Genomic DNA, 16404 nt, shown 5'->3' on the forward strand with positions numbered 1-16404 from the left:
AAAGAATATATATATTACTGTAAATGACTACTAATGCATAAATATACGGTAGATAATATTAAAACCATAATTTAATGTAAATGAGAATATACGTAATGTGAGGACAAATGCCACTACAACATGTGAGGAGGGGATGGAGGACAGAACTGAGAATGTATACACACAATCAATGTGTGAATACCAAACTCTGTAACTAGAGAGAGCAGACCAAACAGAGGATTAAGGAGAACAACAAAACTGACTACACTATAGTGCTAGTGTCCAAGCACTCATTGAATCCACCAGGGGCCAAAGTGCTCAACTGGTAGATCCAATAAGTTTCCCTTTTGTACAGAGACTTGAATCTATCGCCCCCCCAAGATAAGGGGCGAGATGTGTTCCAGACCAATGATTTTAAGAGATATTGGATCTTTGTTATGTATCATGTAAAAATGTCTGGAGAAACTATAAGTATGATTGCCATTAATGACATTACGTCTGTGTTCGAGGAAATGAGTACTTAAAGGCCGAATCGTACGGCCCACATATTGGTAGCCGCAACTGCATGTTAACATGTAAACAATAAGTGTACTCAAACAGTTGATATTGCTTTTTATTTTATAATTTTTCGCTTTTATAAATGATGTAAATGATGAATCAATGATATGTTTACAAGTGATGCATCGACTGCATCCACATCTGAAATTCCCTAGTGACCCCTGAAAGAGCAGCATTAGTAGAGACCATTCTGTCTGATTTTACTAGTTCAATGAACCAGGGGTGTGTAATCGGACACTCTTCAAATAGTCTGTGCCCTGTGCTGTTCTTGAATACAATTTTGAGACATTGTGACGGGGAAGGGGTACCCAGGCTCACTAATAAAGGTTCATCTCACTTGGTTACCCCTGATCCGTGTGTTGAGGTCCTAGAGTGTCAGCTCTTGGACCTAGATGTCGGAAATGTATTGCTGTGACTGTGTCCAAATTATGCGACATTAAAGATTTTTGTGTGTTTCGCCTTTCTCGGGATGCTGGGACCAGGAGATTTCTAGGCTGTAAGTTTCAGGGTGGGTTTGCCGGAGAAAGTTTTTACAGAATGTGGCTATGTATCGGGGTTCCAAAGTTATATGATACCCCAAAAGATGGATCCGGGAATCAAGTGAGATTCACGGATATAGCAAAGCACATTGCTCCGGGCAAACACCTACTCTGAAAACGTTCTTGTGACTCACTGCCAGGATTCCTGCTGCAGCATGATACAGATAAGGTAAATGGGGCATGAAGGGGTTAATGTATACCTGCAACATACATGGGGTCCCTAGTATAAGGAGGGATGCCCAGGTACCCTGAACCTAGTATAGGGGTTCCGGGGATGCTCCAGCTATAGGATAAAGCTGTGAGTGGTTTTTGTGTGTAAAAAGTTTAAAGTCATTTCTAGAGTGTGGCAAGCATGAGGCTAGTGAGTGTAGACAGTATATCCCCTTACTGCATCCCTAACACAAGAACGGGGACTTACACATTTTTATCACACAAAATACAGGGACCAGTATATTTAATTAAAGAGTTATGTTTAATATGTATATGTACTGATAACCCATCAATGAAATGTGGGATTTCCAAGTCATGGATTCCGAGGGACCAGATGGCTACCAAGCTTGCTGGCTATGGGCCTGTGCAGAGTCCAGACTTGAAAGCCTCAGGAATGCGAAGGTGTTAGAACAGGCGGGGTACTGCAGTTATACTTGAGTACCTCCATACTGGGCTAACATAGGGCTATCCGGCAACCATTTGCCCTCACCGAGACTCTGGAGCCTGGGCAGTGGGTGGGCTAAATATGCAAAGAGGCAGAGGTGCCAGGTTGGCGCATACCCCATGGCAGACTGCTAGCGCTGTGCCAAGCACTGATTGAAGAAGTGTGCCCATGAATAAGTAGCTGCTTTCAAGATAGGTACAGTATCAGTTTTCAGACCACAGATGATGAAACCGCAAAGTCAATTGAATAAGTGGTCTGCGGTATAGCTGAAGTGCCTTCTTGATACATAGTATCCTACTGTCTTGTTATCCACTTGAATTGGAGTAGTGGCGCATGTCTGCGGTTAACAATCAAAGCCAGGACGGATACATTGAATGCAGGCTTTTAACCCAGAACGAGTATAGGTCAAACCGCAGCCCACATCACAGAGCCCCTTCAATTAAGTGGATAACTTACGTTAGGAAAGAGCTAGCACTCTAATTTTTGGAGTGCAGCTAGGTAAAAAGAAACCATGAACAAACATATAAGGTTTATAATTGTTGCATAAGCAGAACATACATTTATAAATAAACTGTATTGTAATGGTGTTTTAAAATCTATAGGCAGGAATCCTTTCCTGTCCTGAATCCATTAACATGCCCATATGTTATGGATGAATGAGCTGAATGATTTTTCATCTCCGAACTTCAAAAAAGGCACCCTGCTAAGGTGGTGCCCTATGAGAAGTTCGGAGTTGAAAAGCCTCAGGGACCCTAGGTGTTAGGGTGGCCAGGATATTGTTAATTGCCAGATATTGGTGGAAAGTATGGGCACTTCACACTTGGTAGCCAGACCCCAGACTTACTGTTGCCAGGTAAGGGGCTGGGCCCGGTATGCTAAGCAACTCAGGTGTGAGGTTAGCACATGCTCTGTGCAAACCCGGGAAGTAACGTCTACCGGTATGATACCACACACCCACAGCAGTGGGAGCAAGCCCGGAGTGTGGTATAGCGTTGCTGGGCCTGTTGAAAGAGTGTTAGTATTATACTTGCAATGCTTGGGGATGTCCGTAAGAATAGTCGTGTCCGTGTGCCACTGTTCAGGAGTCCAGAGGGTAGAATCGTCAGAGTATAAGCCAGGTTCTAGGAAGCCAGAGGTAAGCATAGTGGTATGCGTAGCAGGGATCAGAGGGGTACCAGAGAGCAGAGTAGTCCAGGACAAGCAGGGGTCAAAGCCAGGGAAATCCAAGATAACACAGGAGCAGGAAACAACAGGAACACAGAGGGAGCACAGCATAGGTCAGGTACACACGGAAACAGGAACTATGCAGAGCGGGGAAGAAGTGGAGAGACAGAGGTTATAAAGGAGGGCATACCAATAGGAGAGAGGGGAGGAGTAGAGAGAGAAGTGGGAGACGACAGGGATAGGACAGGGAGAGAAGAGGAGGAGACAAAAGGGGCAGTCAGGGGAATGGCCTGTAGGGCTTGGGAAGCGGAGACCTGGGGAACAGGATAAGAAGAGCCTGTGCGCGCGCCCTCTGTAAGCTGGGGATGCGCGCGCACAGGTTGCGACACAGAGACGGCCCGCACAGAGCAAGGGAAGGACGCAGGAGCGGCACGGAGCCCAGAGGAGGGGAACGTGCGTGTGACCTGCGACCGTGAGACGGCATGCAGAGGCAGACAGGAGGAAGCAGATGGGTCAGGGGGACCAGCGGAGGAGCGAGTGCACGCACCCTCTGTGGGCTGAGGGAGCGCACGCACCGAACGCGTCACCAGGCGCGCGGAACGCCGCGCCACGGGCACCACGCAGGGGGGAGGCAATGGGACAGATGCCACCACAGGGGAAGGTAATGCGGGCACCGTGGAAGAGAGGGAGTGGGGAGGATCATAGCAGGGACTGCGTGGGTATGCGAGACCTGTGGGGAACGCGCTGTGGCAAAGGGAGAGAGGTGGAAGGTAAAGGAGAGGAGTGGGAAGGAGTAGAAAGGGCAACAGGAGATGGGAGAGAGGGACAAGGAGGGGAAGGAATCTCCTGAGTCGTCACAGTATCCCCCCTTGAGGATCAATCTCCGAGTGATCCAACCACGGCTTGAGGGGGAATTTCTGGTGAAACTGAGAAAGTAGCCTTGGGGCGTGGATGTGATGTGCAGGTACCCAGGAACATTCCTCAGGCCCGTAGCCCTTCCAGTGTACCAAAAACTGAAGTCTATTTTTAGACAAACGCGAGTCGATGAGAGACTGTATTTCGTACTCCTGTTGGCCCAGGGTGGACACTGGATTGGGTCTCCGAGAGGGATCCGGAAAATGAGGACTGGGAATAAACTCCATAAGGAGGGAAACATGGAACACGGACGGAACCTTCATTGTGGGGGGAAGATTGAGACGATAGGTTACTGGATTAACCTCTAAGATTTTGAATGGTCCCAAGAATCTAGGGGACAGTTTGGGTGAAGGGGTTTTGAGCCTAATATTTTTGGAAGACAGCCACACCCGATCACCAGGTTTGAAGGAAGGACCCCTTTGACTGTGGCGATCTGCCTTGGTTTTTTGTTTGGCAACCTCAGACTGTAAGGACTTGAGGATTTTTTCCCAGGATTCTTGTAAGTTGGTGATATGAGAGTCGGCTGCAGGAACCCCGGAAGGAGAAGGTGAGAGAGGGAGACTACTGGGTTGGAAGCCACAGTTGATAAAGAAAGGAGACTCCTGAGTAGACTCGTTCCTCAAAGAATTTATGGCAAATTCAACCCATTCAGGTAAAAGATCCACCCAGTTATCTTGTGAGTCTGAAATGAAGCATCTTAGATACTGTTCAAGAGTCTGGTTCATCCTTTCAGTTTGACCGTTGGTTTGTGGATGGTATCCAGAGGAAAACAAGAGAGAGATACCCAATCTTTGGGAGAAGGCCCGCCAGAATTTTGAGATGAACTGAGACCCACAATCCGAGACAATAGAAATGGGGACGCCATGCAACCTGAAGATCTCTTTGGAGAAGATGTCCGCAAAGGTGGCAGAGTTGGGAAGACCCTTGAGGGGAATAAAGTGTGCCTGCTTCGAAAACCTGTCAACCACGACCAAAATAGTGTTCATCCCCTTGGAAATAGGCAGTTCAACAATAAAGTCCATCGAAATGTGTTTCCAGGGTTGTTCAGGGATGGGGAGTGGTAGAAGAAGTCCAGAAGGTTTATGATGGAGAGTTTTACTCTGGGCACATACAGGACAAGTGGAGGTAAATTCGAGAATGTCCTGATTCATCTTAGGCCACCAAAAAGTCCGTTTAATGAGATCTGCCGTCCTTTTGAAGCCTGGATGACCAACTGCTCTAGAGGAATGACCCCAAAGTAAGATTTTATGGTGAAAACGTGGAGCAGCGTAGAGATGTCCTTCTGGTACCCTGAACCTGCTGGGAATATGCGCTTGTGCCTTGTTGATCTCATCCAATACATCGAAGTTGTTAGCAGAAATTATGCACTTGGCCGGGAGAATAGGTTCCGAGATTTCTTTAGTTTCAGTCTCAGAGGCAAACTGACGAGAAAGGGCGTCCGCTTTAACATTTTTAGTCCCAGGGATATAAGAGATGGTGTAGTTGAAGCGGGAAAAGAAGAGTGACCAGCGAGCTTGGCGGGAGCCTAGGCGACGAGCCCCCTCAATATATAACAAATTTTTGTGGTCAGTGAGGATAGCGATTGGTTCTTTGGAACCCTCCAAAAGGTGTCTCCATTCTTGGAGAGCCAACTTAATGGCCCAAAGTTCGCAATTACCGACATCATAATTCCTTTCTGCTGCTGAGAATTTCCGTGAAAAAAAACCACAAGGATGGAGGAAGCAGGTGGGTCAGGGGGACCAGCGGAGGAGCGAGTGCACGCACCGAATGCGTCACCAGGTGCGCGGAACGCCGCGCCACGGGCACCACGCAGGGGGAGGCAACAGGACGGACGCCACCACAGGGGAAGGTAATGCGGGCACCGTGGGAGAGAGGGAGTGGGGAGGATCATAGCAGGGACTCAGGGACCGCGTGGGTATGCGAGACCTGCGGGGAACGCGCTGCGGTAAAGGGAGAGAGGTGGAAGGTAAAGGAGAGGAGTGGGAAGGAGTAGAAAGGGCAACAGGAGATGGGAGAGAGGGACAAGGAGGGGAAGGAATCTCCTGAGTCGTCACAATATGTTAGGTATAGGACCCTTAACCATATAAAAATGCCTGCAGCCAGTCACAGTCAGATTCATCTAAGCTTTTCCAAGAAATATCCAAGTTACTGCGCCAGCGGTTCTGGAGTGTGAGGGGTTAACCTACATCGTAACGAAGATTTGCACCCTTTTCCAGAATTCGTTTGAGCTAAGGATTCCCGAACGAATCCTGTAAGGACTTTACGAAAGAATTCCTTTTGGCGGAGATAGCGGGCTGGCAAGTTGCGCCCCTAGCCAAGGACTGTCGCAGGACTCAAACCGTGCACCCACTTGCATGCATGCAGGGGTGCCAAGAGACTTTGATTCGTTCTGTGGGCATTTTATTTTGTTTCCCCATCCCAGTAAGTGTTTTATTGACTGTAATTGTGAAGTATTGTGTGTTCGTCTTAAAAGGAAATAAATTACAATTTATTTTACTCATCTTGTGTACTCAGTCCAGAATCCCGGTATAATTTGTTGGTATGCCCTGGTCTACCGTGACAGGCTTATATTAACTGGTGGCAGCGGTGGGACGCGGACTGAGCCTATGGTATAGTCTCCTGCAGAATTCTATAACATAGCGGGGGAAACTCGTAGATTGCGAGCTCCCCAGACAAGTGTTAACTTACACACACTTCACAAGAGCACGAGATAAGTACACCTTTCCCTTTGCCATATACCAGTGCTAGCATCACACCATGAATCAACGCTCAGGACGGTTCCGATCCTGGGACCGAGTGCGAGTCGTGGAGCGGTGTGCAGGCTATGGACTACCGACAGACGGTCGGTCAAATGTGGAGCTGGAGGAGGACTTGGAAAGTCATGAAGCCAGATTGGCTCCATTGGAGGGGCCTAGCCCCTTAGCTGCAGTTGCAGTGGACACCAATCAGCCCGGAGTGCAGGAGGTTAATCCAGCTCCGGGGCTGCAAGGACATGGGAAGGGAGCAAGTGACCACCTGGATATTGGTGGATTGGCGCCAATGGGAGCGGAGGAGGTAGTCGCTGCGGCTGCCGGACTTACTGCCCCATGGCTCACAGCTTTCCTGGCTACATGGGGAGAAAGGGCTACAGCAGCGGAGCGTATACAGACGCTGACCGCAGTGCATGGAAAAGCCCCCCACTCCCACCTTGTCAACGGGGAACAGGATATTCCCCAGGTGGTCCATCACATCTTCAGCAAGTTCGTGGATGGCACGGATGAGATAGATGCCTTTCTCAATGACTGTGAAACGCAGTGTCTCTGGTACAGGGTCCCACGACGGGACATGGTGCTGAGACTGCATCCACTTTTATCCGGTAAAGCCAAGCGGACTGTGCAGGGTATTCCACGCGTGGATGCCGATGACTACGGTCATATAAAGAGTATGTTGCTCACCCAGTACGCCCTCACCCCAGAAGCCTATCGGGGCAAGTTCCAGACGGGGGAAAGACACCACAAGGAGTCCTATATGGATTACGGAGCCCACATGGCTCTGCATGGGACCCAGTGGGTGGAGGAGTCTGGGGTCACCAATTTCCATACACTACTGGACTTGGTGTTCCAGGAGCAACTGCTGAAGCAGTTTGCCTCGGAAGTGAGGGCATGGGTCTGACCACAAACCCAAAACCCATGTGGATGCTGCGAAGATGGCAGATGAGTATGTGGCCAGCAGGGCTCTGATGACAAAGAGAGTGGCTCCCAAAGATGTGACCAGCCCGACCAAGGGAGTCAAAACCTCCCCTCAGTGGACCCACAAGTCTGCAGCAGAAGGCAACGCACCCAAAGCTGCAGAGTTTAGACACGAGACGCGGTGTAACACCTGCAACAAGGTCGGACATCTCAGGCCAGACTGTCTGGACCGGTCCAGGGGACCCAATCAGGGGCAACGATCACAAGCTGCGAGGCCGGTCGCCCGTGTGCAACTGGAACACACTGAGGAGCCAAGCACAGCCGTGGAATCAACCCAGAGAGGGACGTCCAAGGGAGAACCTGCACTTGCCACCTCGGAACCAGCAGTGGAGGTCAGGGGACATCAGGTTGCGCCAGTTGGGTTGCAACACAATGATGTCCAGCAGAAGCATCTGCAGAAGGTGACCATCGGGGACCGGCAGGTGAGCGGCTTGCTGGACTCTGGTGCCACCGTTACTTTGATATACCCTGATATGGTGCGGCCAGAGGATTTGTTCCCGGGCACCGGGATGCAAGTGACCATGCCCAATGGAGGACCGCGGTCCATCCAGGTTGCCCGGGTCTTTTTGGATTTGGGTGCCGGACATGGCATGAGGGAGGTGGGGGTATTGCCCGGGTTAGATGCCGAGATCCTCCTTGTCAATGACCTGGGGCATGTTACCTGTGTTTTTCAACTGAGCTGGCCCTTGTCGCAGCGATCACCAGGAGTCAGTCAGCAAAGATCACAGCGGAATCATCCTGTCCCCCTGAATTTGGGACCTACAGATCCAGGGGTCTCTGCGGAGACCAGACAGGTAAGCCAGACTGAGTCGCATACTGACCCCGACTTACTGTTCCCTTTACCTGTTCCCAGTCCCCCCGACAAGCGGGTGGCCAGAGTTAGGTACTCAGTTTAGGGAAGCGGTGCGATCAGACCCCAGCTTGGAGGGCATGAAACTTCGGGCATCCGAGTCTAAGCCAGGTGATGGGTTTGATTACTACTTGTGGCACCGCAGGCTCCTGTATAGAGCAAGGGACCACGGGGTTAGATGAGGTCTGGACCGGTAAGCGACAGCTAGTGGTAACCACAGAGTATAGGCAGCAGTTGTTGCGGGTAGCCCACTCTATTCCATTAGAGGGGCATCAGGGGGTCACTCGGACGAGAGCCCGGCTGTTGCAGCATTACTACTGGCCGGAGCATCCAGGGCTGTGGCAGATTTCTGCCGGTCCTGTAATGCCTGCCAGCGAGTGGGTAAGGCGGGTGATCGTGTGAAGGCACCCCTGAACCCATTACCGTTTAATAGGGGAACCCTTCCAGAGAGTAGCAAAGGACCTTGTGGGACCCCTCATGATTCCCAGCTAGTCCGGGAAGTGCTACATCTCACGTTGGTGGACTTTGCCACCCGGTACCCTGAGGCAGTAGCGCTTGCCACCGATGCTAGGGCAGTAGCAAAAGCATTATTGACCATTTTTACTAGGGTAGGTTCCCTAGCGAGATCGTAACCGATCAGGGGTCGCAATTCATGAGTGAATTCCTCCAGTGTCTCTGGGATGCGTGCGGGGTGAAGTACCAGCGCACGACCCCTTACCACCCCCAAACCAACAGACTGTGTGAGAGGTTCAACGGTACCCTGCAGCAGATGCTTTGGACCTTTATAGATGCAGAGGGGAAAGACTGTGAGATTCACCTGCAGCACTTGCTGTTTGCATACTGAGAGGTACTGCAAGAATCTACCGGCTTTTCTCCCTTTGAGCTGCTATATGGTCGCAGGGTACGGGGACCTCTGGACCTATTCCGTGAGGGATGGGAAGGGGAGACTACCAATACTGATGCTTCTGTGCTTCAGTATGTGGTAGATCTCAGAGACCGGATGCTCATGGGGTTGGCACAGGACAATCTCAGGGCTGCTCTGACCAAGCAGAAGACTATGTATGATCAGAATGCTCGTAGCAGAGAGTTCATCCCAGGACAGCAAGTACTTGTTCTCAAGCCTACTCGGGAGAACAAATGAATGGCTGCCTGGTCGGGACCGTATCCGGTACTTCGAAAGATGAACGAGTGCAACTATGTTGTACAGGTAGATGCTGAGGCAGAGAGGAATAAGACCTATCACATAAACATGCTCAAGGAGTATGTAGCCCCGAGTGTGGCATTGGTGCTGGCCATTTGTAGCCCACGATGGGGGATCCGGTGAGCAATGCTCTGCCAGATCTCTTAGGGGAGGCTTGGCAAGCGGGTATAGTAGAGCAGGTTGAGATAGGGTCTCAGCTGAGTGCTAGGCAGAGAGCAGAAGCCAGAACTATGCTAGAGCAGTATAGGGTTCTGTTCACGGATAAGCCGGACAGGACGCATATCACAGTTCACCCCGTGTCACAGGTGATCTGCGCCCTCTGCATAAGCATGCTTACCGAGTGTCAGCAGAGATTAAGGGCAGTATAGAGAGGGAGGTAGAGGAGATGCTGGCCCTAGGGGTAATTGTGCCGTCCCAGAGCCCTTGGGCTTGTCTGGTAGTCCTGGTGCCAAGAAGGACAGGACCACCCGGTTCTGTGTGGACTACCGGCAGCTCAACACAGGGACGGTGTCAGATGCTTATCCCATGCCCCGCATGGACGATTTGCTGGATGAACTCACGGGGGCAAAGTATCTGACCACGATGGACCTCAGTAAAGGTTACTGGCAGATCCCCTTGACCCAGGAGGCAAGGGAGAAGTCAGCATTCATTGCCCCGAGTGGCCTCCATGAATTCCTAGTGATGTCATTCGGGATGAAGAATGCCCCGGCTACCTTCCAACGCATGGTCAATCGTTTACTGGAGGGTATGCAGGGGTTTGCGCAAACATACCTGGATGACATTGCTGTGTTTAGTAAATTGTGGGACTCACATTTAGTCCATGTTGCTGCGGTGCTAGCCAGAATTAGGGAAGCGGGACTCATCTTGAAACCCACCAAGTGCTTAGTAGGGATGGCATAGGTACTGTACCTAGGGCATAGGGTGGGTGGCGGGTACCTAAAACCAGAGTCAGCCAAGGTGGAAGCGATAGTGCAGTGGCCAATTACCAAGACCAAGAAGCAGGTCATGGCTTTCTTAGGCACCGCAGGCTACTATAGGAAGTTTGTGCCCCAGTATAGCGCCATTGCAAAACCCCTGACTGACTTGACCCAGAAGCGAAAGTCTGTGCTGGTAGTCTGGTCTCCTGCCTATAAGGTCTCCTTCCAGGCATTGAAGAATGCACTGGCCAGTGCTCCTATCCTAGCTGCACCAGACTACACTAAAAAGTACTTGGTGCAGACAGATGCCTCGGACTATGGCATCGGCGCTGTACTCAGCCAAGTGGGGGAGAAGAGCAGTGAACACCCAGTGGTGTATCTGAGTCGCAAGCTGCTGCCCACAGAGGTGGCTTATGCCACCATTGAAAAAGAGTGTCTGTCTCCCCTCGGTCTCCCAGCCCTATTGTGGTCTCGGGGGGAGAGGAGATAGTGTCGGGCAAGACAAACCTGGGAGCTATGAGATGCACGTGGAGGATATGGTCTAAGTCTAAAACTAAATATAGTTTAACATCTTCCCAATCAGAAAACACTCATCTATTCGGCAACACGGATTTCCCCCCGGGTTGCGACCCCAGGGACTTTAAACAATTTAAAAAGGCCAGTATAACAAAGGCTTCCGATTTGATAGACAGGGGAAAGCTCATGTCTTTTTCTGAAATACAGAAGAAATACCACCCAGTAGCCCTCCCTATGTTCAGCTTCCTGCAGATCAGACACTTCCTGATGGGAGTTGCTCCCAACTCTAAGTTTGAAAAACCTACTAACTTTGAGAAGCGGTGCGCAGTAGGGGCGAATCGGAAGGGTTTGATCTCAGGACTATTTGAGGGGTTAGCACGATCCTTCATACCCGTCAACCATAGCTACATGTTAAAATAGACTGAGGACCTCAATCTAGAGATAGATAGAGATGACTGGGAGGACATTTGGGAAGCAGCAGCTAAAACATCAATTTGTACCACGATTAAAGAGAATATCTACAAAATTTTATTTCACTGGTACCTCACCCGAGTAGGCTGAGCCAGGTCTTCCCGGGTTTGTCCGACCTCGGTTGGAGGGGCTGTGGCCAAAAGGGAGACCTGGTACAAATCTGGTGGACGTGCCCTGGTATTTGGCCATTCTGGAGTATGATTCACTCCCTGGTGGAGGAGACGTTGGGATTAGAGGTCCAGCTGAGTCCACTGACATTCTTATTAGCAAAACCTATGGAGGATCTCCCTAACTCATCCAAAAAACTGGTATCGTTCATCCTAACAGCAGCTCCTATGGCGCTGAGGGAAGAATGGACACTGATTCTCTTGCTGCCATAGGAGGTTTTCCCTCAGCGCCATAGGAGGTTTTCATCCACACAGACTCTATATCTGGTTAGGAGATACCAGATCAACCTCTCAGGCTGCTCAAGGACTACCTTAACATCTCAGTATCACAGATTTTAATAATACTGTTTGTTGTATATTGTTTGTGTCACATACGGTTTACACTAGCGCTATTTACACTTTTTTCCATCACCTAACAGCAGCTCGATCAATGGAGCTGCTATCAGCTTATTTGAAACAAGATGTTGATAAATTCAACAGAATCTGGGACGAATGGCCCTACGACTAAAAACAAAAACGCTAGATGTTGGCGTCATTAAGAAATGTTCTGGAACTTGGCCGGGGCATCCGGGCTGGGGTGGCTCCTCCCCCTCTCATCCTCCTCCTCCCCACACCCATCCCTTCCCCTTCACTTCTCTTCTTGCTCTCCTTTTTCCATTTCTTCCCCCCTTTAGTCCAACCGTCTATCCCCCTCTTTCTCGTACCAAAGGGGAAACATAGACCTGGCTCCTTGGGTGCGCGCCCGCCCGGCTGGGGGGATGCGTGGCAAGGGGGCATGGTCATTAGATCTGGGGAAGAGAACGCTTCTACTGAAATCACTCAAGCTATGCCTCTTCCACTCGGCATATAGCCATGTGTTGTGTCGATCTTCCACCCTCTACCTAGATCTGTGATATTTTATCATGTATGCTTCTCCCTGTAAAATCTCAATAAAAAAGAATGAAACAAAAAAAAGAAAAAGAGTTCTGGCGATCATGTGGGCTCTGAGAAAGCTTTAGCCCTATCTCTACGGTCGGCCATTCACTGTGATCATGAACCACAACCCGTTAAGTTGGCTGCAAAGGGTGTCCGGGGAAAATGCCAAGTTACTGCACTAGAGTCTTGCTTTGTAGGAATTTGATTTCACCACCCAGCATAAGAAGGGCAGTGAACATGGCAGTGCAGATATACTTTCCCACCAGGACAATCCTTGTGACTTAACAACCTCAAGAGCTGCCAGGCCAGCCCAAACACCGGACGAGGTGGTCGGGGCAGAGCCTACGCTTTGAGTTGGGGCAGGTGTGGGAAGTATGGGCACTTCACACTTGGTAACCAAACCCCAGACTTACTGTCGCCAGGTAAGGGGCTGGGCCCGGTATGCTAAGCAGCTCAGGTGTGAGGTTAACACATGCTCTGTGCAAACCGGGAAGTAACTTCTGCCCTCTTTGTAAGGTACTAGCAAGTTGGGGATAGGTGGGGAAAATTAATCCCATGAGAGGATTGGATGTATATGTTAGGTATAGGACCCTTAACCCTATAAAAATGCCTGCAGCCCAGTCCTAGTCAGATTCATCTAAGCTTTTCCAAGAAACGTCCAAATTACAACGTCAGCGGTTCTGGAGTGTGAGGAGTTAACCTACATCATAACGAAGATTTGCACCCTCTTCCAGAATTAATTTGAGCTAAGGATTCCTTGAACGAATCCTGTAGGGACTTTACGAAAGAATTCCTTTTGGCAAAGATAGCAGGCTGGCAAGTTGCGCCCCTAGCCAAGGACTGTCGCAGGACTCAAACCGCGCACCCACTTTCATGCGTGCAGGGGTGCCCAGAGACTTTGATTTGTTCTGTGGACATTTTATTTTGTTTCCCCATCCGAGTAAGTGTATATTGACTTTAATTGTGAAGTATTGTGTGTTTGTCTTAAAAGGAAATCATTTACAATTTATTTTACTCATCTTGTGTGCTCAGTCCAGAATCCCGGTTTAATTTGTTGTTAAGTCCTGGTCTACCGTGACACCCGGCACTTGACACTTTTAGCATGCTGGTACCTTTTTAAGTTCGGAGTTGCGTAGACGTTCTGGAGTCATCCCCAAGGGGTGTCTCAGAAGTCCGGACTTAAATTATGGGTGAAACCTTGGCCGGAATGGCCGATTATATACCTGGGGGTCCCTGTGTTTGAAAACGAAGTGTTTCCTCTGCAATAAATGTCCTGGCTTTTATAAATTTAAGATCCTAAAACCAGGGTCACTTTCATTCATCACTTTATACTAACGTTTAAAGTATAATAATTATACCTGCTTGCATGATTACGCTCTAGACTTATGCATATCAAAATTCACAGCGCTAGGATATTCCTAGCGATAGTGAGCTGTCTATATCCTATGCAGCAAGCTGCCGAGTCTTAAAACTTTTTTCCTGTCTGCGGTTTGGGCAGTGACTCATTGTTGCAAGGCACTGAGCTAACTAGACCACACTCACACTTATCCAATTGACCTCAATATGATGTTGTGACCACCTTATACATTGTTACAATGAACGGAACAATATATGACCGCGGCCCACTTATCCAATTTACCCTGCGGTTAAAGTTTTCCCTTGTCTGTCTGCGGTTAGGCAGTGAGTCAGTGAGTCAGTGTTGCAATGCATGAACCCACCACATAACCGCAAACACACGTATTCAATTAACCCTTAATACAGTGATAGGGCCCCCTTATTCTTAACGGGGGCATATAGACAATTTATTACACATTTACAGGAATGCAGCCAGCCCTGGGCTGCAGAGCTGACACTCCACATTTACTTTATAGAACTCAGGGGTACCCAGCTGGGCATAATGCCTTTATTAGTGGCTTGGGTACACCTTCACCGTCACAGTCATCCCTTGCGGCTTCCTATTGGCTCACGTGACGCAGGATATTTGCACTGCAAAGAGATACCGGCTTTCCCTTCCGAGGTAAGTATCCCGGGAAGCAGGAGCGTTTATTTCAGCTCAGGAGACCCCCTTCTTGAAGCCTATTAAACAAACACAAAAATAGCGTCACCAGTTCTGTTGCTTGAAGAATTAAATGTTATATTTATTTACTTTTAAAGAAATTATATTTTCTATAGATTTACCAGAACATTCTCTGACGTGGTTTCTCTATCGCGATACATATTGCTATTGTGACAAATGTATTAAAATCGTTGTTGTGGAAGTTTTTGGCCTAACTCTACCCTGGCCCCAGTCAGTATGAAAGGATCATTAACCACAGAATGATGCTAAACATCATTAGCACTTTTAACCCACTGTCACCATGCTGCGAAAGCATAAAACACTATATACAATGTATATATCTGTTATAATTATAACACATAGGGAGGGGAGCGGGGCAGCCAACGTCCCCTAACCTCAGGTAATTTCCCTATCTGCTTCTGCTCTGTCTCTTTATACCGTACCTTTCATTTTCCCGCCCAAACTACCTAGCCACGCCCTCCCTCTTTCCTGTCCAATCACAGCACTCTGACCACCACTTGCTCTAAAGCCAATCACCTGACACCTGTCCACACATCTGCCTGGTAACACAAGGCTAACTTTCCAGCCAAAACAAGCCCAAATTAAAACCCAGAGGTGAACAAGGGGCTTCCAGTCCCGTGCCCCCCCCCCCCAGTCCCATGCTCCACCAGAGTCCCGTGCCCCCTCCCGCAACCCCGTGCCCCCCCCCCCCACAATCCCAGGCCCCCCTCAGCTAAATGCTTTTCATTCTGGGTTAGAGTTACAAATACAAAATAAAGTTGGGTGTGTTTTCTGGATTCTGATCATAGATTTTGGCCTCGGATTCCCATGTGAACAACTCCCTCAGCCTGGATGTGTGCTTGCGGGGAGGTAACGCCAGCGCATATGTAACAGAAATCTCTGACAAGTGCAAGTGTAACCATCAGTGGGAAAGGTCCTTGAGTGAGGTGGCACCACTTGTTACATCATTACTGCATATGTATATGATGTTAATAAAGGGACACTTAACCCCCTCATTTGCATTTTCATTTCTATGTGTAACCTGTGAAATAGATGGACAGCCCTTGCTGCCAGGGGTGCAGACAGATTTTCCAGGACTAGAGTTACGCCCGGGCCCCCTCTCCCTCTCCCCCATGTGTTGGCGGTATTTCTAGCCCCCTTCCCCATTTCACACCTCACAAGCTCCCTCTATATCCCCACCCTCTTCCCATGTATTTCTCTCCCGTCTCCCTCGCTCTCTCCCCTCCTCCTGCCTCACATATATTTCACTCCCCTGCGTCTCACTTTTACTCCCTTTTTTCCACACTCACTCCCTCCCTCCTCTCACTTGTCCCCACCTTCTATAAATTACCCCCCTCTCACTCAATACCCCCACAAAATACAAACCCAAATCTTCCACCCCAATACATAATAGAAACACCCCTCCCACCCCCGATTACATAATAAATAAACTCCCCCCAATACATATTAAAAAGATCGCCACTCCCTCCTATATATTTAAACAAAACAAGACCATATAAAAACACTCCATATAAAAAGACCCCCACCCCATATATATATATATTGTTTCTGCAATGGGCATATATAATGTATTATACAATGTTTTTACACTTGCAGCATCAAACTGTCTTTGTTTGAGCTGTCACTACACTCAGTATTGTGCTTCCTCATCACCAGGCTAGTTGACAAGGGTTGCCATGGCTGCGTCGGATGCTTTGGTATGCGCATGCGCAGTACATTGCCTGCATCGCGGGCAGCAGTTGTGGCGTGCAT

This window comes from Ascaphus truei, chromosome 15 (assembly GCF_040206685.1).
Source record: "Ascaphus truei isolate aAscTru1 chromosome 15, aAscTru1.hap1, whole genome shotgun sequence".
Lineage (NCBI taxonomy): Eukaryota > Metazoa > Chordata > Amphibia > Anura > Ascaphidae > Ascaphus > Ascaphus truei.